General features: G+C 36.1%; 1 protein-coding gene and 1 long non-coding RNA gene across 6 annotated transcripts in view; one reads left to right on the forward strand and one right to left on the reverse strand.

Moving 5' to 3' along the window:
- Positions 1-23,591, forward strand: part of TENM3 (teneurin transmembrane protein 3) — a 1,088,270-nt gene that overhangs the window by 380,573 nt on the left and 684,106 nt on the right. For all 5 annotated transcript variants that reach the window (XM_079141831.1, XM_079141840.1, XM_079141843.1 and 2 more), the window contains exon 4: positions 16,415-16,490. The gene's annotated coding sequence lies outside the window, so the exon portion shown is untranslated. The remainder of the gene's footprint in view (positions 1-16,414; positions 16,491-23,591) is intronic.
- The window catches only part of LOC306662339, a 69,140-nt gene that overhangs the window by 36,966 nt on the left and 8,583 nt on the right, over positions 1-23,591 (reverse strand). Inside the window, exon 2 of the long non-coding RNA XR_013764090.1 lies at positions 18,826-18,872. This is a non-coding gene — a long non-coding RNA (uncharacterized lncRNA). The remainder of the gene's footprint in view (positions 1-18,825; positions 18,873-23,591) is intronic.

The raw sequence follows: 23,591 nt of genomic DNA on the forward strand, positions 1-23,591 counted from the left end.
AGGGAAAAAAGAATCTAAATGCAATTGCAGGGCCTCTCCAACAGTTCTCTCACAGCAGCACATTAAACTAAATTAGATTTATTAAATTAACTAATTGTCATGTTGGAAGGCACAGGCAAGCTGATCTTGAGATGAGAAAACAAAACAAATAGGTTGCAGTCAAATGGATGGGGCACTAGGGAAGCATTGAGCCTCACTAAACTCTAGGAAGCCAGTTCTAATGAGGAGCACCAGGGGCAACAATCTTTGCAGAAGTCTCCAAGCTTGGCGAGCATGCCCTGGGACCAAAGACCTATCTAGAAAGGATCAACCTCTCCAACTGACATGCAGGGAAATTAACAAATGTTTAATTAATGGTAAAGTTTATCAAGCCAAACATGCCAATCCCAGCTACCTTTGCTATAAAAGCAAAGTCCAGAATCAGAGAAAATATTCTGACAAATGATCAAAACAAGATTTAGGGTATTAAATTCAGGAACACAAGATCCCCCAGGAAGTCCATTTACCTACATATTTCCTTTATATAATAGATTCTATTTTCAAAAAGGAGTTAAAGGAAGAATTCCCCCCTCTACTTTTTCTTTCTACTTTGTCACCACATCGGCTGCTGATGGCAACCTTTACTGGGTTAGCGCATGCCAGGAACTCTCTAGTGTCTGTGTGAGAGCCCAGGCCTCCTCTGGGACCATCACCAGCTGCCCTCCACTCTCCTACAAAGGCAGTTTAGTTGTCAACAATGACTAAGGACTCAACTATGCATAATGGCAGCCAGGTGGTCTTATAAGTTCCTCAAATCCCCTTTTGTCTTGTTAGAACTTAATATCAGGGGGTGGGAAGAAAAGTCACACTTAAAAATAGCATCCTCAACATCTTTTTTTTCTCCATTTGGACTTCCTACTGGATTTTATAGAATGGCAGCTATCACCAAACATAGTCATTTCCTTTGCAGGTGTTCAAGAACCTAGCAATTTCATTGTTTTGCAATTTTTATTCATAATTTTAAAATATGAAGATGACCATTTTCATCATATTTTGCCTCTAATGTGTTAGAGAAAAACCTTCATTATCTTAAAAACACAGGGTTTGTTCTTTAAAAGTCTATTCACATAATCCTAGATTACATTAGACAGATTAATGAATATTTCATGTATCAGTCATGTTGATTATTTTGGAACCCTGATATTGTTTTCAGTCACTTAAAACACCTGAGTGGTTCAAGATCTTTTTATCTCTCTCTCTGATAATTTTAATGTGGGGTGTGTTGAGTGTCTTCCTGTTTGAAAGCCTTTTATTCCACAGTGTAGAATTTGTGCAGAAGACCAAGATAAAGTACTATATGGAAATGTTCTATATAACACAAAATATTGTTATGATAAGTGTGTCTACCTTTTTTATAACCCAAATTTCTCAAGTTTTCAGCATTGTGCATGCCAGGAACTCTGGTGCTTGTGCGAGAGCCCAGGTCTCCTCTGGGACCATCAGCAGCAGAGTTGACAGTGACCGCAATAATCTATAGTGAAGGTCTTTGAGATTATCTGGTTTATGGTTTCTCCAACAAACCTTTTTTCCCTATTTACAAAAATATACTTAATTCTAAACTCCCTCACAGGAACACATATTGCTTCCACTTCTGTTATCATGCCAAGTTTTTGTTTTTAGATTTTTATCTAAAATCATATATGTAAAGACAGTTTTCATATACATTTTGCAAAACTCATCATCCCCATTAGGGTCACCTGCTAAGGCCACTGAGTCTGGTCTATATGTGTGTTCCCCTTGACTGAAGTGGAACTTCAAGAATTGAACAATTTCAGGATTGAGTTGTAACTACAGGGTGTGATCCAATCTCCAGCCAAGTTCACGTCTCTAACATTCTCCCATTCTCCGTAGGAAACTTTCACTTGTTTAACAGATCATTAGAAATACGTGATTGAATTTAAAGTACACCCACGATAGCATTAAATAATAACTTCATAAACTAAAAGTAATTCCTTTACCAGTAATATAGACCATTTAGTATATGCAAATTAGATACTTGATTTCTTTTTAAAAAATTGTCTTGAAAGTTGTTTTAGTATTTATTTTTCTAGTATTTATTAGTTTAATATAAAATAATGATGAAGTAACAATCATTTCATGTCAACATATGAATAAAACTTGCAATGAAAAACAATTTAAAAATGTCAAATATAGCATTTATAATTTGGCCTATTTCCTTTCCTGTTTTTTCTGGGTTTTATCAGAATTTCATTTATCCAAAGTCATAAAATCTTCCAAATGTCCCTTCATTTTTTGCCTTAAATTAAGACATGTGCCAAACAAAGATAAGGCCATACAAATTTAGGCCTTTTGCTGATTTGATATTAGGACCACAAAGCAGGTTTTTAACTTAGCTGCCTTTAGTTTTTTTCACATAGCCAGCTGCTGGGTTCTTCTCGCCCTGGCCAGGGTTCTCTATTCCCATCCTCCTGGACCTCCTGGCCTTGCTGTCACTGCTACATCATGCTTGCTTCACCCTGTCCTGCCAAAACACAGGCAGGAGAAAAACAAGACATTTGGTGAACTTCGAACATCCATGCTGGGTTGAGAGTTTGTTTCTGATCTACTATACTTAGTGAAAATTACCTTGCCGGTATGCATACTAAAATGGACTTTTTCTTGGATTGAGTTTTACATAGCAATTAAGATTAGGGCTGTAGTGAAAGAGTAGCATTGTATTACATTTGTCTATAATATTCAGTCTGTTTAGAAAGGAGAATATACAGGCATCGTTTCTTCACAATAAACTCTTAATTAGTTTAATTGTATAAGTACTATAAGATAGAGATACACACCACACAAACATATTACCTTTTTGAGGCAGGAGCCTAAAACCTGGATAAAATGTAATCCCATACGAGGAAACAATACCTGGTTCTTACATGCTTTGCATGCGGATCATGAGAAAGGAGTGACAAAATCCTATAAATTGTTGTAGTGTTGATTTACATAATGGACTTACAGGAGCACCCAGACTGGAACTTCCTGTGAGCCCATGAGCATTTTAAGAGATTGACTCAGACAATTTTCTTTTGTTATTTCACAAACTAAACTCACACTTTAGGATTTATTTGTGATGTCTTTAGAAGGAGAGGAAGCAGAACAAAGGTCTTAGAGCTATTGAGCAAAGTAAAGAGATTATGCTATTTTATCAAATGATAATACAAACTACAGAAATGTATGAGAAATAAGAAAAACATGTTGTATTTTTTTCCTAGAGCTAGACATTATGTTGTGATCATTTAGAGTTAGGGAACATCTAATTCTGAATGAGTGCTTATTTGGTTTATATACCCAGATAAATTACTATTTATATCTGTTCTAGTAGGGATGAATCTGGAGGTTTTCAGTATTAATGTGGAATGAGATTGAATTGCTAACTTTCTCCTGGTCGTTTTGTAAATTTCTGCAAAGAAAATCCTTAGCCTACGATCCTCTGCAACCATCCCCCCTGATTAGCCAATGCCACAATCCCACAAATTTTTGTTTTATTAACTGCTTGTTTAATTCAGGAATGTGAGTGGAGTGAGGGGGGAAAAAAAGAATTGGTTGAATTGTAATCATGTGGAATATTTGAACTGATTTGAATGGATGGGGATTATTTGCTTCAGAGAGCCTTTGTCTAACAGAATTCCTAGGAGTTAGGGAAGCCATCATTCTAATCTCAAACTCTGACATTCTTTGACAAGTTACTTTAGTTCCTTGCATCACTCTGACCTTTACATAATGAAGATAATAATATTTATCTAGCTTAGATAAAACCTTCCATTGTATTGTTAAGAATACTTCACATTGATGAAGTGGGTCTTCCCTTTAAAACTCTTCATGTGCTTTGCAAATAAAATCAATTTAGCAGTTTGATGATTCCTATCACATAAATATATAAACCAAGAAAAAAGAGAAATAACATTTTACCACTTGTTTTGATGTATAGTAATAGCCAATATTTGTGAGTGTTTACCTTGAACCAGACATTATGAGTTATCTCATTTAATTCTATAGCAGCATCCTTGTGAAGATTTTATTCCTATTTTCCTTGTAAAACAGAGGCTTTAAAACAGTTTCCAGAATCATTCTGTAAGCAAGTGGCAGCATCTAGCCCATGGTACAAAACTCTATAGCCTCCCATGATTACCAAAACTAAACTATGTCAAAGTTGAACCTCAAGGAAGTCTGTATGAAACAAGGTCATAGGATCATTGGATTTGGATTTAGTTGTCCTGTTGTCCAGATTGCTTCCCTATTCACAATAATATTAATTATTTTTATTTTCTATTTTCTGAAACTACTGTCACATAATAATCTTTTTAGTGGATCTTTGGTGTTTCTTTGGCTTCACAGCATCCTTCAAGTAGCAACCCCTCAACCTCTATGTGGCAATCTACCCACCCACCGTCCAGATTCCCATGCACCCGAACGCAAAAAGAGCAAGTACCCTCAGAGTAGTATTTGCCATATTTTTGTATTTGCCATGTTTTGCTGCTTTCTCGTGGCCTGGTTCTTCACATCCAGTACCAATGACAAAAGTGTTCCCTTGTTCAATGCTCCCCACAGCCTACAGTGGGGGAATTAAACGTGATGCTGTGGACATCCCTCTTCTACTTTGTACACAGCACCTTCATTTAACTTCACTGCCAATCCTGCCAAGTCTACTACAGGGACAAATTCCCAGTGCTTTTCACAGAAACAACAAGCTTTCACATACCAGTTCTGTTATGAAAAGATAAAATTGAGGCCAGACTTAAAAATCAAATAGATATTTTGCCTTCAAACCAAAATCGACCTGTAATTTTGACCTCACTTCTCTTGGGAAAATTATGATAGAAAAAAAGTATTTACTTGGGTTTTTCTACTTGGTTGCATTAAGGTTCACAGGCCCAAAGGGAACCAGCAATTGCTTTAATCAATCACTGCACAGAGCCAAGTATCTCTGACCCACTTCATTGTGAAAGTATCCAGAGCTTCCACTTTCCATGAAACTTATGTCTAGTGAAGTTATATATATTGACATATATATAATTTTAACATATATACTTGAACATATGTAATTTTAGAGCAGTCCTTCAAAATAGTCATTTGAATTGGATCATATCACTTCCCAACTTAAAATCCTGCAGTGGTTTTCCACTGCTCCTAGAACAATGGTCAAAACTCATTTTAACACTCAGTCTTGAGGTTCAGCCGGTTACCCATCTTTCTAGCCTCACCTGGCATGGCATCCTCCCTGCCCACCCATTCTGCCAGTTCTGGTCCATTCAGTACCAGTGACCTCCTGTTCTGCGCCTTTACACTTATTCTCTTTCCCCTCTTCACTTTCCCACTTCACCTAAGTACTTCTACTTATTTGTAACTCACTCAAACTCCCCTCAAAGCCCCCCTGCAAAAATGATCTTTAAAATATACTAAGGATTCACACAGTCCTTTTATTACACCCTCCCAGAGGACATTATTCTTTCCCATTAAAGAATTTTTTGAACTTTATAATTTTAATGTGTTTGTCCATTGGTTTAAAGGTCTTCTAGACTTCTTGCCCCGTGTGCAAAAATAGAGTTTTCCTTGTCAATCACTGTGCCCCATCACCTAGGAATGTCCTGGCTAACTATGGTAGCACAGTGAATCTTTGATGAATGAATCAATAAATGTATAAACTTAACTGAGAAAATCTAATATCAAAGTGTTAATAATAGTCCATTTCCTTCTTTCTCTTTTAAATATTTACATATTAAAAAAGAGCATGTATTATCTTTCTAATTAGAAAAAATATTCCAAAAAGAAAAGAAAGAGAAGCACCATTACTATGTTGCCAAAAACCTAACCCTATAGAAGACACAGATCCTAAAAATGTGCTTAGGCTAACAAATTCATATTTCATTCTTGCCATGGTTTTCCCAGTTCATTTTTTTCTTTGCATTTTCAAAGTTTAACTTGTTCAAAACCATTCGAGAGAAGGCAAAATAATATATAATTTCCTAGCCATTTTTTAAATACCAAATATCATCATGAAATGTCAAAATTTGGCCTCAAAGCGCGAAGCAGAAAATAATTTTGAAGCATACTGTAATCATATAAAGCAGTAATAATAATCCTTCACCTAAAGCACTTTAAAATTTCTAACAGCATTTCTGACCCAAAGTGGATAGTGGCTGAGGGGAATGAAGAAAACAAAACAACAACAACAACAACAAAGAAAAAGGGAAAAAAAAAAAAAAAAAAAACCCTTTCGTCTTTGTTTTTTTTTCAAATATAAAAGCATGCCCTAAGCACATGTATTTCCACAGTGCTGTCAGCAGCAGACCTAATTGCCTTTCATGTAAATTAAGAATATGTACCTTTGTTTAAGCAGCAATCTAGGTCAAGATGAGAGGGGTGGTTTATTTGTTTTAGCTTATTTAGGGCTTTGAAATGGCACTTAAAGCATGGTTTGAAAGTTATTCTTGGCTTCTATGTATTTAAGTAAGAAAATGTGCCTCTTTTAAACTTTTTCCCCGTCTCCACTTACCAATAACAGCACTCCACTCTACATATCATGAAGCCATATAAAAATACTTAACAGCTTTGTTATAAGACACTTGAGATTCTGGGTTGCTGCTACATATTTTTAAATCCTTTCTATTTGCTAAAGCTTGATGAATCCGAGAATATGTCTAGAGGGTAAACAGTGACTTGGAACCATTTGCTGCTGAGTTGCCTCTCTAGAATTATAGGTTTTTCCACTCCTCCTGGATACAGACATATTTGGGTTTTTTGGTCAAAAAAAAAAAAAAAGAAGATATTAAACCACCCCATTCATCAGACCAATTTTAAACATAGATTATATCATAGGGAGGCATTTCCGCCTGATCCCTTCTGGTTTATGACACTAGTGAGTTTAAGTGCGTGTGACTGATCATTGGCCCCCTGCACATGGAAAATTATATCTCAGCATTCTATCTGGAATTATATCTCAGTTCTATCTGGAACCTGGCAAAAAGGTTTGTGTATTAGTTTGTGTGTTTGTTTTAAGCATTTCATCACAGGGGAGCATTTTGTGAATAACACACCACAAAGTATGTTTTTAAAGATCAAAGAACAGTTTTTCTCATTTATGTAATTTGTATTTGAGTCATATATCATCTGTACCAAACACCATTGTGGTTATAATCTATTGGTTGTCATATCCTCATGAATATGATGTATTAATAGTAAAATAACTCAGAAGAATTCCAGGACCCATGGAGCTAATGGAGTTATATGAGTCTAAAATACAGGCACTCCCTGCAAGGGAAACTAATTCTTAACTGCTATTGTACTGTCAAAGTTATTTTATTCCACCGTAAAAGAGCATTACAATAATGTATAATGTGATTATACATTTTATTTTTTAAATATGTCATTAACAATGAAGAAATATATTGGATGCAAAGTAAAGATTTGGGGGGAAAGCAACATCCACAAGGTTAACGTCTGTTCAGTAAGAAAATGCAGAATTAGGTATTCTTAAAGCATTAGTTTTTCCTTAAGAAGCTAAAAAAATTCTTTACAAAAAGAAATCAAAAGTCAGATGTTGTTTTGTTTTGTACTGGTTTTGCTTACAAAATAATTTTTTTTTCAATTTTCTATATTAACTACATCCATCTAATAAAAGTTTTATGTTGATAGGGCTAGAGAGGCAGGCAGTAAAACTTGACCAGAAGACCGATGCAAGTCATTTTACAGAAGTATAAAAGGTTTGCTATCTGTTGCAGGAATCGGTGGATCTTGATGGTTGGTTCTTGGTTTATAAATTTATGTTTGTTGCATTTTATTTACACTCTGTCATCTTTAAAAAGAGTGATTTACAGTGTATTTATTTACACTGGTAGCTGCATCTTATGTAACCAATTTATAGAATGAACTGTTATCTTATTAATAAAAATATGAGATACACATGGAACACTTCTGAAGAGTTCATGTTACCCTTACAGTCATATGAAAAGGTGCAAAGACAAAAAAAATATTGAAATTGAATATGTTTAACTCTTTAGTATTCAAACCACAATAACAAAATTTTCAGATAAGAAGAAAACTAAGTTGGATGATTCATAATATCCAATTGCTCACATTCTTTATATTGAATAAATCTGCAGGTTGGAGGAAGTTGATTAACAGGTCCCACATTTTTTCATAATTTTTGGCAGAGAAAAAAAGTTTAAATGCGTCTTGTAACATCATGAGACGGTACAAAAGGATATTTTGTAAAGTCTCAAATATAGTGATACCTGAAAATTTGTTTCTATCAGAAATAATTCAAAGTTTGATTTGTTCTTTAAATGATGCTGTTTTGTATTTTGTGTTCATAGTTTAAATTTCATCAGTGCTGTTTTATATGCAATTGAAAGCACGGTAACACAATCCAAATTAGCAAATTGAGCTTGTTAATAAAAAATCAGCAGGATAAACAAATTAGTTTAATGAAGTTTCTGAGAAGTATTTAAGTAATGTTGTTGTAATGTTATTTCTGTTTTTTTTTTTTTTTTTTTTTTCTTGGTACCGGAGATTGAACTAGAGGGCCTTAACCACTGAGCCACATCCCCACCAGCCCTTTTAATTTTTCTTTTTTTTTTTTGAGACAGGGTCTCACTAAGTTGCTTAGGCCCTCACTAAGTTGTTGAGGCTGGCCTGGAACTTGTGATCCTCCTGCCTCAGCCTCCTGAGTCCCTGAGATTACAGGCACGTGCCCCACACCTGGCAAGTAATGTTATTTTAATCACTAAAATTAATAGCATTTTTGGTCTCACTTGCCATTTTTAATTGTAACATTTATTCTCAGGATAGGCAACAAACTTCAGCTTTTGAAACTAGAAATTATGAAAACAAATTCTTGAACTTACTACAACAGAATTAACAAAACTCAAAATGTTGCCCATTGAATCAGCACACAACTAAATGTTGACTGCTGTCATTAACCTCTCCTCCTCAACTTCACTTGCACCCTTTTAATGTTCTTCCTTGCGGACATGGTTTGCTTTTATGATTATCTTGCTTCTTCTGTGACTATAGCAATCATTTCCAATGAGCCTCTTATCTTTCCAAGCTGTGGTCAGAATAATATTCTGAAAACACAAACAGTCATGAAATGTCCTGCTTAAATCCCTTCTAAGATTTCCATTAGTCCCAAGATAAAAATTAAATCCTACATATTAAATTAAAATTTAAATCCTATCTTATACCACCCCACTGCCCAGTCTCTCCCGACCTCGCACAACTTCCTGCTACATTGCCAAGTCAAGAGCTCTGAGTCCCCAACACTGGCCATTCAGTCCAGACTCACTTATTCTTACTTCTGTCTCAAGATAGTGTATAAGCTATACACTCTGGAAAATTCTTCAGTCCTGTTTCTCACTCTTGCAGCATTATATGGATCCAACCAAACTTCCAGATCTCTGTTGGAAACACCAAGTCTTCAAGGAGACTTCTGGGGGCCTCTAAGGTCTTTCAGGTCTATAGTCTTGTAGTACTGACCATTGTTGTACGGGCACAGGTACATCAGTGTGATAATATAGTTAACATCTGTCCCAACTACATGAGGACAAAGACTGTGTCTGGTTTTGATTATCCTTGTATCCCCAAAACCTAAAGTAGTGCCTGACATAACACTTACCCAGTCATATTCTCTGAACAAAGGAATGAATAACTAAGTAATAACCTTTCCAAAGAAATTCTGGCATTTCAATCATCCAGTTTTATCTTACGGCAAAAGTACTTGAGCAAATTTTGGAAATAGTTTTCATAGAAACCACCACTCTCTTTATGTGTTATCAGATATTAACATGGCAGGTTAGGTTCAAAAATGCTATTAATTTTGTTCATTAAAAAATGTCATAAATACTTTTCAATAACTACTTTGTTGTTTATCTTGCTGATTCTTGTATAACATGCTCAATTTGCTTTTTGAAATAGTTTTGACAGTCAACAGAGCTCAATGTATTTTTGTGAGTTTGTATCATAATGTGTTAAAAACTGTTCTAATCTCCTAAAATGTCTCTATCTCTTGTATATTATGTACTTTCTAATAAAATAATGATGTCCTTCACATTCATCTGTAAGGATGAAAAATAAAAATAATAGAGTTCTATATATCTGTACTCTTATTCTGTTGAACTGTGTGTAATTTATTCTATCTACACTTCCAAACTTCTCTACTAAATATCTTGTAATTATAGTTTTAGATTCTTTTCTGGACTATGTTACCAAACTTTCATATCAATTGTGTCTTCATAATACATAATTGTCTGATATCAGCACAATATGTTTCAACAATTTTTATGCAGGAGTGAACTGCCACCTCAAGAGCAAGGCAGCAAATTTTTTTGAATGATGTTATTTGTCTCTTTTCATTGGTGTATTTAAATTTTGTTTGCATACATTTTCCTCCTATGGTGTTAAGCTAATCAATTTACACAGAAAGAATCTGCATCTTATTGTTATGCTCACTGTGGTTTGTTTCAAGATAAAATTGAAACTTGGCGGGGAGTATAGGACATATTTGCTACATAAAGACACTGAGGATTTGAGAAAATTTTAATCACCCTGAAGGATAAAACCTAATGACAGAAAACCTAACTTTATACTACTTCTACTTTGCATGAGTATTTCCAGCACATATTCCATCCTGCACCATTTGTTCCAGGATGTTTAGGCTAAATTAGAACCTAGTTGACTCTAGAAGAATAAGACTGGTTTCATTTTCAACCCAAACAATCCCAAGCAGCCTGTGATAGATTCCTTTAAAATTTCCCCTTAACAATCAAAACACTGTTCCTGATCTTAAGGACTCAATGACTTAGCTGACGTTTTAGTCAGCTTTTTCACTGCTGTGACCAAAGGACCTCACAAAAACAATCTTAAGAGGAAACATTTATTTGGAGGCTCACAGTTTTCAGAAGTCTCAGACCATATTTGATCGCCTTCATTCCTTGGGGACTGAGGTGAGAAAGAATAACAACAGAAGTGTGGTGAATGAAAGCAGCTCAAGACATGGCACCATGGAAGGAAAGAGAGAGAGAAAAAGAGAAAGAGGGACTCCCCTCACCATAGACAAAATATATACCAAAGGCACGCCCCCAGGAACCCATCACCTCCAGCCACACTCTCCCTGCCTACAATTACCAGTCATTTAATCCTTATCAGAGGAATCATTCATTGATTGGGTCAAGACACTCATAACCCAATCATTTAACCTCTAAACCTTCTTGTGCTGTCTCACACATGACCTTGTAGCGGACACCTCATATCTAAACCATAACATTCTGCCCCTGGCCTCCAAAAGCTCGTGCTCATCTCAAAATGCAAACCATTTTTAGTTCATTTCCAAAAGTCTCCATAGCCTCAACAGTTCCAAAATTGCCCAAAAGTCTAATCCAAAGTCTCCTTTCATATACAAGGCAAAACACTCAGCATAAGATGGTATAAAACTCAAAGGCAAGTTACATATATCCAACATATACAGCACAGAACAAACCTTCCATTCCAAAAGGAAGAAATAGGGACATAGAAATAAGGAATGGGACCAAAGCAAACAAGTCCTCCATGTCCAGAATGTTCTAGCCAAAGAACTTATGTAGTTCTGCCCTTGAGGCCTTACTGGATGCAGCCCACATGGCCCCTCTGTTGGCTTGTCTGTGCTCAACTTCTGCAGGTTTCCTTGGCAGATGTTCCACAGTACTGGCATTTTTTAATCTCAGAGGTCTCCATTTCCATTTCAGCTTCCTCCTCATTACCTTTTCAGGGACAGCCCACAGGGACTTATACCCTGCTGCACTTTGCCTGGCCTCTAAAGCTTTCCTTTGAAATCTTGGTGGAATCCTGTATCACCCCTAAATCCAGCATCCTGCATTCCTGCAGAACCAGCACCACATCGTTGATGCCCAAGTCTGCCACCCTCTCCAACAGCAGCCACACCTCCAAGGATCATGGCTGCAGCAGCCTCTGAGTACCTGGTTGGCTAAGAATGGTGAAACAATATTAGGGCTAGGGCCCCCCCACACACACACAAGTAGGGTACCCCGCTGGTCTCTGCTCAAAGTAATTTTTGTTTCTATACCCTTAAGCCTAAAATCAGTATGTCTTACCAATACCTGAGATGCCCTCAAGTCATCTTTCCTATTGTCTGTGAGCAAAGTCTTTAGTGGTTGAATGTCTTTAACAACCACACATTCCTTAGCCCCAGTTTTACTCACAGATTTCTGGCCAAATTGCAAGTTTTTCAATTCTTTCTGCTCTGCTTTCCTTTACTGATTATCACAATAAACTTGACTAAAAGAGACTAGTAATATCCATGCCTCCTCCTGAGTACTATGTCACCTAAAAATTTTTTCCACCAGATTAAGAAGTCCATCACCTTTAAATTCAGTCTTACAGAAAGTCTCAGGGCATAGAAAAAATGTAGACAACTTTTTACTCAGAACATAATACAAATGCCCTTTAGTCCAATTTCCAAGCGTCCTCCTTCTGCTCTGAGACCTCATGAGCCCTATCTTTACTGTCCATAGTCCTATTGACATTCTGGTCTTCTGAGCTCCCACCAGAATCACTCATCAAGCTCTGCTTATAATAATCTGAAATTTTTCCAGCTTGCATGTCTAAATTTTTCAAAATTCCTCCCACAAATTACAAAAAGCTTGACAAGCTTCTAAACCACATGATCACATTAGTCAGAGCAATAGCCACACTTCTCAGTACCAATTTCTGTTTTAGTCAGCTTCATCACTGCTGTGGCCAAAAGAACTGATAAGATCAATCAGAGGAGGGAAAGTTTATTTGGGGCTCATGATTTCAGATGTCTTAGTCCATAGATGGCTGGCTCTTCTCCTCAAGGCATGAGGGTGAGGTAGAACATCATGGCAGAAGGGCATGGCACAGAAAAACAGCTCAGCACATGACAATTAGGAAGCAGAGAGAGAGTCTACTCTCCAGGGACAAAGTATATACCCCTAATCCATGCTTCCATTGACCAGCCTTCTTCAGCCACACACTTGCTGCCTTTATTTAACCATTCAGTTAACACTCTGAGGGGATTAATTCACTGATTGGGTTAAAGCTTTCATAACCCAATCATTTATCCTCTAAACCTTCTTGTATTATCTCACACATGAGCTTTTTGGGGACACCTCATAGCTAATCCGTAACGGTTGACTAAAACAAAGTTTTATTTTATTTATAATAAAATATTAATTATAACTCAGAATTTGAAATTATTTTTAAATTAGGTATAATTATTTTTAAATTTAAATTTTTAATTATAAATATAAACAAATATAATTATATTATTTTTAAATTATCTAACCCTCTTCTAAGTGCTTGACAAATGTCAACTCATTTTGTCCTCATTACAAACCCATGGGAAGGTATCATTTTATCCTCTTTTACAGAGGAAGCAATTAAAACATAGAAAATTTAAGTTATGTTTCAGGTTATAGGGACACAGCTATTAGGTGACAGAGCCGGATCCTACTCACCAACAGTTTGATTTCAGATTCTGCTCTTCAAATGTCTCATAAATGTGAGTTGGGCCAGTTAGCACCAAAAGTAGCAGTTACAAAGGCCCGGGTGCTAGGAGAGTGTGATGTGGTAGTGTCAGAGCCACAGTGTCATCTGGCACTTCAGTTTGCCCATGACATCCCTGCTAAAGCAGGGCCTGCATTCCAACAAGGACAGATGGGGTGATCTGCCCAAACTTCAGTTCAAGACCAGTGCTAGGCTATCAACTTCTTGAATATCTGCAAGCAACTAAAATATACATTTTAAAAGATGAATCTCAAATCCAACTTTCTAGAAACCCTGGAACAACTGCTCAAAGTCTGGGGTTTCTAGGCGCCATCTGAAGTCCAGGACCACAGCGTGCTAAAGTGTTTCACTCCACCTCTCACTTGCTTTCCAGTGCACGGTGGCTCCAACACGAACACCTTTGAATCCTATTTTCTTGGTGAAAAGATGATTTTATTTTTTTCCCTTCAATAAAGGAATACTTATCTGTGGGTATAGATTGCCACATACCAGAGTTGAATTACTTTTCCCTGCTCAAGAAACCATTTCCAATTTCAGGATGCTTCATCCATTCTCCCCGTACCCCTTGATATTTTTTAGAAAGCTCCCTTCATTTGGGTTCATCTATAGCAGTTATTTGCTGTGCAACCACAGCATGGTTACAAAATAGCATTCTTAGTACACAGCAGTCAGTCTGAAGGAGTATGAAGGTTATAAAATGAAAATACTGAAGATTCATATATATCTCCATATATATATATATGTACTTAAATCTCACAACCCATTTCTGGTACCCACTATATGAAAAAATAAAATCATTTGAGTTAATGTGAAAAATAATATAAACAGAAATGATGTTATGACATATATTTAGTGATCTGTACACACATTCACATGTATATAACACACATATACAGAAAGAGAGAGAGCTTGGGAGAACCAAGTATTGCTGATAGGATTGTAAAGAAAAAAGTACCAGGAAGTAACTTTATCCTTCCTACAAATTCTTGACCCTAAGCCACCTTCACTTTTCTATCTAGTCCCTGGCATGATGCCTAAAATAAAAATAAAAAAAAAAAAAAGCACTCAGTGAATATTTGTTGAATAAATCCATAAATGAAGAAATACAGGGAGGAATGAAGAGAAGAAGAAAAGGAAGGACTTAATCAATCAGTTAAATTATCCAGTCCAGTCTCCACTGTCATCTATTTTTTTACTGTTTCTGAGTCTACTACTCTCTACTGCCTCATTTTCTTACGTGCCTCATTGACTTTCCAGTATTTTGCAAAGCAAATTCCTACCCTGGGTTATCTTAAGCTTTTATTTTCTCAACTCGTGTCTTGGAAAATTCATGAGAAATCTCCCAACTAGGTCCAGGATAAACCTGTTCAGTCTCCCTGATTCCTACTTGATCTTTCATGTTCATTTATTTTTAACACCTCATCATCTTGCCCAGTTAGCATCTCTAGTCCTTTTCTCAATTTCTCAAGTCCCCAGCTCCATCCAAATTCATCTTTAAAATGACTCAAAGAAGATGTCATCCCTCCTTTACAAGCCAAACTTCCCACATTCCCTACATCTTAACTACCCCACCCTGCTGCCTTTACTCTGGCATCTGCTACCTTTTTCCTTTCCTGCTTTATTGGCATACTTAGGATGATCTGCAAGGACCCAAAACCAAAATCACCACCAAAAAACATTTATCTCTAGTTTAAAATGCTTTTTTTCTCTTCTAGTCATGATCTAACATTCCTCTGTCTATTATCTGGCTTTTTACCCTCTATCTGACCAAATATAAGTCTCAGAAGTTACAAGTGTTCTCAAAAGTCAAATCCCATAATATTCTAACAGTTCTCATCCTTTGAAACCCACGTATAGCATTTAACACTGTTAATCAATTCTTTCTTACCACTCTCTCCAGTACCTCCAAGGCAACTCTGGTTCCCTTGGTATCACTCCTTATAGTACTGTCTACTACCTCATTTTCATCCCTTAATGCCCTATATGTAAATAGTTCCTCAGGCCAGCTTCCCCTTGTCTCTCGAGGATTACATGTATCTCATGACTCCCAACCACATAACTCAACATTTTCAACTAATACCTCAGCTGGACATTGATCTGGCTTCTCAACATATGATTAAACACACACACACACACACACACACACACACATACACACACACATGCACCAGCTTTCTGAAAAACTGTTTCCTCCTAAGATCTCTTTTTCTGATATCTGATAACTAACAATTATCTCTTGATCAACAAGGTTCCAACCTAAAAGTAATCTCTGACTTCTTGTCTTTGCCTCCTATGAATCCTTCTTGGGTTTTTGTTTGTTCTTATGGTGGTGCTCTTGTTTATTGGTGTGGGGTTAGAAAGAAGGAAAGACAGGAAATAGGGAGAACAGGACTTACCGTTGGACACATGGAACCCACTCAAAGAACCAAAATTCTAAACTGAGAAAATCAAGGGATTGGTTTTTTTCTAGCTGTGACAGTGGTTTAAAATGACAAAAGGACATGCAAAAAATAAGCAACACAGGCTTTTTTTTTTTTTTTCCTTCAACATTACCAGAAATAAATATTTGTAAGTTCACACAGTAGCACGTTCAACCTTGGGTTCTGGGATCACTGTGTTACATTAAGGTGTCTCTTATCCTTGATGGAACTCACATAATGTGTCACTGTAATTAGCCTCATTGCTTAGGTAGCCAACAAATACTCTGTGATTAAGATTCATTTCAGTTTAATTGTTTTAATTTTAATTGAACGGTTTTTAATTTCTAAAGAGTTTCAAAATGAAACTTATTCATATGAAACATCCAATCAAATTTTCTTCCTGTTTATATGTTTTATTTATTTTATTCCAGATCTCCTGCTCCCCTGACAAAGTGATTTAGAAGTCTGCCCAAGCAAGGGAACCAAGACCTCTTTAAAGAAGAAACGGTAAGTTCCAGGGACTAAAATATCTCCAGGCATGAAGACTTCTTAAAATATCCAGTTTGTTTGTCTTGATGAAGTAAGTCACTTCACTCAGCTGCGGTTTACCTAGAAGCCCATCATTTATGCTACTTGCTTCTGTGAATTAGCTATAGGTAAGGATTCCAAGAGTGTAACTGATCTGATTTTCATACTATTTTTGATCACATGAAAGCAATGACATTTCTACAGACTTTTTTTCCTAGAAAATTAGATGAAGGAGGAAATTCTAAAATATAGAATCTCTGCTTTTAACCAGAAAGAATTTGCAGGATAAAGTAGGCCAAGCCCAATGGATTAGAGTGTGTGTTTCTCCCTCTTCGGAAGTGATTTGTGGGGGAGCTCTCTTGTTCTCTGGAAGTCTTAATCCTTCCTGAGCAGCACTTACATGGCAACCTTAGAGAATTAAACTTGTACCTGGTTATTTTTTTTCCCTCTTCTTGATATAGCTCAGTGCATTTTCTCAATGGTAACGGTGGTCTAGTAATTTAAAGCTTTTGAACCTTGTGAACAGATTCATTTAAAACCATATTCTGAAGGGTTTCCACAAAATGGAAAATGTCTTCTACCAGGAAACTATAAAAGAATTTGCAAAAAATCTGATAAGTGTTCGCTAGGGATGTGTTTACAGTAGTATTTCCAGAAGATCCACTTTGGTATAGTAAATCATTCAAAAAGTCCCTGACCATTGGGCTTAATGAGTTCAGTTACAAGTTTCCTTGCCCTCTCGCAATTGTTTTTTCTTTTAAATTCAGTAAATATTTAAAATTTAGTAAAAAGTTCCCAGGAGGAAAAGATCTTTTTAAAATATAAAATCATAAAAAATGCCAATAGGTAGGAATAGTAACATTTTTACATCAGAAAAATTGAGTTACATGAGCAGCTTTATTTTTTGATGCTATTCAATCAAAGACAACATTTTGGTTAGCATAAAAAAATCCTTGAAGAAGTAGAGGAGGCACACCTACATCCTCAGATCCTATGGCAATCACTGTGGTTTTGTCATTGATACTATTTTACATTCAGGTTACCAGATCTGAATTAATTTTGTATTCAAAACAAGTGATCTTTTTTTATATGTTTGAAGTTGACACAAATTCAATACTTGCAAGAGGAGTTTTTTGCTTTTCTGCTTACCAAAAAGAAGATTTGAAGTTTTGTTGTTGTTGTTGTTGTTGTTGTTTTAGGAATAAAATGGTGGTTTATTTGTTGCATAAAATAAGAGCAACTACTGTTGTTTTCTTTTAATATCCCTCTCAGGCACTGATTTTACTTTTCCCCTAAGGGCATCTCAGGGAAAAGTGATAAGAGAGTCCTTTAATAAGCACTCTTCTCTGCATATGTGCACATTCATATGAGTAATTAATCAAAACTAAAATAAAGCTCTGTAATGAATGGCTGAGTTATGGGCCATCTCCTGCATGCAGGGTCTCTTCTTCCCTGGATCTCAATTTAGGTAATGGTGAGATTTTTCCATCAGGATAAAACGGTTAATACAACGTACATTTTAATAATTTAAACCTCCTCACTAACTGTTCTTTTAAGATCTGCTTTAAGAATTTAAGCATTATATTTTTGCATACTGTATATGGTACAATGTATGTGTAATATGTATATTCTTTAGGATACATGTATATAAACCAAAAAATGAATTAATTTATTTAAGTTGCTTTGGGGATATTTCCCCCAAAGCTTCCTCCTGACTTTTCATTCAAATATAAATAGTGACAAATCACACTGTGAAAGAACTATCTATGGTTTTATAATGGACTTCAAATAATTTTTAGATAAATTAGCACTGAAGTATTTCAAGAATTAGGAGCACAGCCTTTCTTACTACTAATGGGAGTCAGGCTCTCTAAGCTGAAATGTAATCACCTGTGTGTTTCCTGCTATAAAAATATAACTCAATATTCATTGCAAAGGCAATACTTGGGTCTTTTGAAGCCCATTGTTGATGAAATTCCTTTGGGTCTCTGGCATTTCACCTTAGAAAAAGCACTTTCCATGAATGCCACTGTAATAAAATATGTCAACCTCCCCTTGTCTTTTAAGTACCCTCTCTTCAAACCCTTCTCTTGTCAATTCATGAAACCACTCTTCCCATTCTGGGAGGTTCTCTAGGACAAGCGTTTAGTCTGTAATAGCTAATATAAAAACTTGAATGTTTTAGTGCTCCTGTGAGATACACATGGAAAGATAACTTTCCATATGCCGTGATGTAAGTCAGCAGCTGCCTGTTCAAGACAATAATAAATAACCATTTATATTGATGAGGAAACAAAAGATAACCTTCATATACCTTTGAACTCTTCCTAAATCAGGCAGGACAACCAAACACCTTCCAATCTAGGAAAAAAGAAAAAGAAAAAAAGACAGAAAGCAAACACTTTTTTTAAAGTCTCTCCATACTATATAATTGGAGAAGATTTCTAGACTTTACCTGTTCTGATTTAGACCAGCTACAATGATGTTTTTCTTTATATGCTTTAGCTAAAATTCTTCAGTTTGATGCTAAATGCACTTTTTAGTCCCTACAGCTACTCCAATATTTTAAATAAACCTAAGTAATACTCAGAAACATTTTCTAAATTAAAAAATTATAGCTAGGCATGGTGGCACACACCTGTAATCCCAGCTGCTTGGGAGGCTAAGGCAGGAGGACAGAGAGCCAGCCTCAGCAACTTAGCAAGGCCCTAAATAACTGAGCAAGACCCTGTCTAAATAAAATATTTTAAAAGGCTGGGGATGTGGTTCAGTGGTTAAGCACCTCTGGGTTCAATCCCCAGTTTTTAAAAAATTATAAAATGTTTTGATAAAATAGCACTATGAACTAAATATGACTTTATTTCCATGGCACAGAATCTGGCTATTGTTGAAAAGTCAATGGAAAGAATGGAAAACATATAAATGTTATATGATCTGTCTTAGAAACAGAGTAAAGAAATATCATAAATAATTGAAATTCACAGATAAACCAAGGCTATTATTTTTAGTCAGTTTGCTCCACCTGTTTCCAGGCCTTTCTGAAACTGAACACACAATTGCAAAAGCTTTGACTTGTATAAAATTGTTATTTTTTTTCCTGCCCATATTGTACAAAAAGGAAAAGGGAATACAAATAAACCACCCAATAAGTGAATAGTTCCCTCTGTAAACTGGGATTGAAAGATGCTGATTATATTTGGTGGATAATCAAAGAACTGGATGAGATGAAAGAAACAGCATAAATTAACCATGTCAGAAAACATGGTAAGCCACTCTGATGATTGTAAGTCACTCTGTTTGTTGTCTTGTAGAATAAAAATCGGAATGGCTGACTATATATTTTACTTTTCATCTGGATGCCATGGTATTTTGCAGACACAGCATTTGGTTCAGGGGGAACGTTAGAGTTTTAAATTTGTGTGATACTGTGGAAATTTTTCACTGCACTTCCTATTTTGTCTCTCCTGTATGATCAGTGTTACTGCTGAACATGGGCATGAGCAGTATGGTCCAAAGCTTTGGTTGGGACCTGCAAGTTGGATGAGAAAAACTGTAGCTCTAGGAAGCTTCCAGTCTGGGAAGTAGACTTTGTATCTGACTTATTAGGGAAGGATGGCTTAGCAGGATGTCCATGACTGTCTTGTGTCTAGCCAAGGTGGCACTGTCCCCAAAGATAAGAAAAAAATTGAGAATTTCCTTGCTGAAGTAGTTAACCTTTAAGGAAATAGGAACAAAAGACACAAATTTAGGGGAAAAAGTCCTAAAATTTCATGACAACTTATTCTACATTGGAAAGTTGTAAAGTGAGCAAAATGAATTTGTTTGGATTGTTCCAAAGGTGAAGATATGTCAGAAGTAACTATTTAATGCAAAGAGGTCATTGGCAAACTCACTTTGCAACATGTTAAAAAGCACCATTCTCAGGGCTAAGGCTACAGTTCAGGGGTAAAGCATTTACCTAGCATGCACGAGGCCCTGCATTCAGTACTCAACATCACAAGGAAAAAAATTAATTTCATCATTGTGAATATCATCATTTCTGGTTAGTCAGATACAAAGCATTGCCCTCATAGAGTTTCAAAGCCCTTGAAAACCACAATGTAATTGTTCTTGGACCTAGAAAGGAACCATACTGTAAAATGATATAACAAATACCTTTCTATGCAGGTTCATGCCCTGGTACTTGGTGATAAGTCCCCACATAGGCAGATTTGTATAGAGGGAAAGTAAGACCCTTGTAGAGAACCAGGGGGTGGCTGTAACTACACTGAGGCTGTATCCCTGCTATCCTCTTGTCCCAGTGTCTTCTGGCTCCAAAGTCTTGGCTGCATGGGATCCTCAATGTCCTCTGTACTGACACAAGAGCCAAGGCCACTGTGGAAACACATCACCTGGAGTAAAGGGATGACTCTAAAACTTGCCACTTGCATTCCAAAACCAGACCACTCACTTCACAGCCTGTGGTCCAAACCACTGATAACTACCTAGAAAATTAGTCCGTGAAAAGCCATTAATAGAGAACAGCTGGGAGATGGGTGAAGCAAGATGACTAAAAGCAGGAATCAGAGCAAATATTTCCTCACAGATCAGATGGACAGCTTTTTTGCCTTCAGTTTTCCAATCAATAAAAGAGTATATAAATTCAATATTATATAGTGTGCCATCTAAAGTAAAGATAGCTCCAGCTTTAGCCAGGTTTGCATCCTCTGTTCCTTGTTTGTTTGTTTGTTTGTTTGTTACCAGGAATTAAATCCAGGGGCACTTAACCACTGAAACATATCCCCACCCTTTTTTATATGTTATTTAGAGACAGGGTCTTACTGAGTTGCTTAGGATGTCGCTAAGTTGCTGAGGCTGACTTTGAACTCAAGATCCTCCTGCCTCAGCCTCCCAGACTGCTGGGATTGCAGGCATGTACCACCATGCCCAGATAACTTGGGAATATGAATTCATTTCTACATCTCAGTTTCCTAACCTGTAAAATGGGAATGATATACCTCCATACTATTATTTTGTGAATACAAAACTTAATTAATATACTAAAAAAACCTATGTATTAATACAGAATAAGTTGTGCATTTTGAAGGTGCCTGCATGCACAATGCACAACAAATTGTTACTATTTTATTTGGGATATTTATTTCACAAGATCCTCATATTCTCCATTTCTAAGATCATTTGGAATGGATGTACATATTGTCAATGTTCTTGTATTCACTCATATTTTACTGAATGAGAAAGGATAAAATTCCAAATTTGGTGGATGAAAAAAAAAAATGGAAATAGGCAATGCCAGAAGATTTTTTTTTAAAATAGTACAGTCACAATTTAAGCAAGCCATATTCTACCTCTCTGGTCACATTGCAAGAGAAGATTTAGGGATATACAATAAAGGTTGAAGGTTTTAACTCCAGGAAATGTAGCCAATTTCTAGTTTTCTCTCAAAATCATCTTTCTTGTCAGGTTCTGAATAAAAACCTCTGCTTTAGGGAAGATTACCAGAAGTAAATAAGTGTGATAAATAGTCAGATTGGAATGGATAGCAAAAATCTGAGCTTCCATTCCTAGCATCAAAGAATTCCACTACTAAAAAGACTGATGATTCTGTATGCTGCTTTCTCCCTGCATGGAAAGAGCTCCATAGTACGTGTTGAATGCATGGATAAATGGTGGATAAATGAACCATTTTCCTGGGAAGGATCCCAAAAGGTGGTCTCCATTCCAGGAGGACAGAGATGGCTTCTAATAACCAAGGCTGATATTCTTACCCCTGCGTGGAGGCAGCAATTTGGAATTCTTCGATCTTGATTATGGTGGATCTCAACATGTTTTTAGTACACTATCAACATCCCCCATCTCTATTCATCTGCTTGTGTATCTCTAGACTGAGCCTGATTAGAGATGCTTCAAGACCTTCTGTTCCAAACCCTTTACAATTACCATGTTCTTAACAAAATACAGTAATCTATAGCTGGCTTATTTCATGCTTTGTGAACCTGACCATATAAGAAATGCCAGACCAAATGAGCTCAGTGATTCATGTAACTAAGTATGTTTTCAGCAGTGGCCCCAAAGAACAGTCTATGAGAGAACTATGTAGATATTATGTAAGTGAACTTCTCCAACATCCTCCAATAAGTCACGAATAATCTCTCATATGAGAACTCAATCATTTTGAATGGTATAAACTAAAAATAAATTTTCACCAAACTTCCCTAAACTTTAGCAAAGTTCCTTACTGAACAAAGTTAGATATCCCAGTGTTCAAATGATGATAAATACTAAACTATGATAAAATACAATTAGCTAGAAAAGGACTATGATCCAATTAAAGGTATTTTTAATTAGCACTAGTCACACAGGTGAATTTCACAGTAAAACATTAATTTCATAGATTTCAGTGTACTTTTATTCCTTTTTTTTTTCTCTTTTCTCATTCCCTGAGAATGGTGTTTTTTTGGTTTTTTTTTTTTCATTTACAGGTTTTGTGATGTTTGCTTTATCCAAACACAGAGATATCACCAGAGAATCACCCTCATGGTTGATTTGTAGCATCTAGATGAATCTAATAATGATAAATTGTTCCACCACAGCAAATTTTTATAAGACTCAGGTTTTAAAAAAAAAATTCAATTTGTGAACATAACAAAGCTCAGTTGAATTAACAAAGGCGACTTCAATTGAATAGCATGTTCAGGGTAAAAGATATTTTTTAGACCTCTATAAAGGAAACTTTTTCTTCTTTTTACACATACATCATTCAAGTACCAGGTGGAAAAAAATCCCTCTCAGACACTGTTTATTGAAAAAATTTCATGAGAGCCAATCTCCCTTTTCCAGCAGAGCATCAACCTACCTTTCTAAAAGGGGAACAGATGATGCTTTTGAAAACACTGCCTGCATGTTGCAACACATTTATTTAAAAATGCTGTTTTCTATTATGCTTGAACACTCAGAGTAAAACCTTGTCGTAAATGGTGTTATCACCAGGAATGGCAAGTTGTTTTCATGCAAGAAGTTCAAAATCTCCTCTGATGTGGTCAATTAAGGGAGCTTTATATAACTCCTTAGGATCAAATG

The sequence above is a fragment of the Sciurus vulgaris genome, assembly GCF_902686455.1.
Source record: "Sciurus vulgaris genome assembly, chromosome: 5".
Lineage (NCBI taxonomy): Eukaryota > Metazoa > Chordata > Mammalia > Rodentia > Sciuridae > Sciurus > Sciurus vulgaris.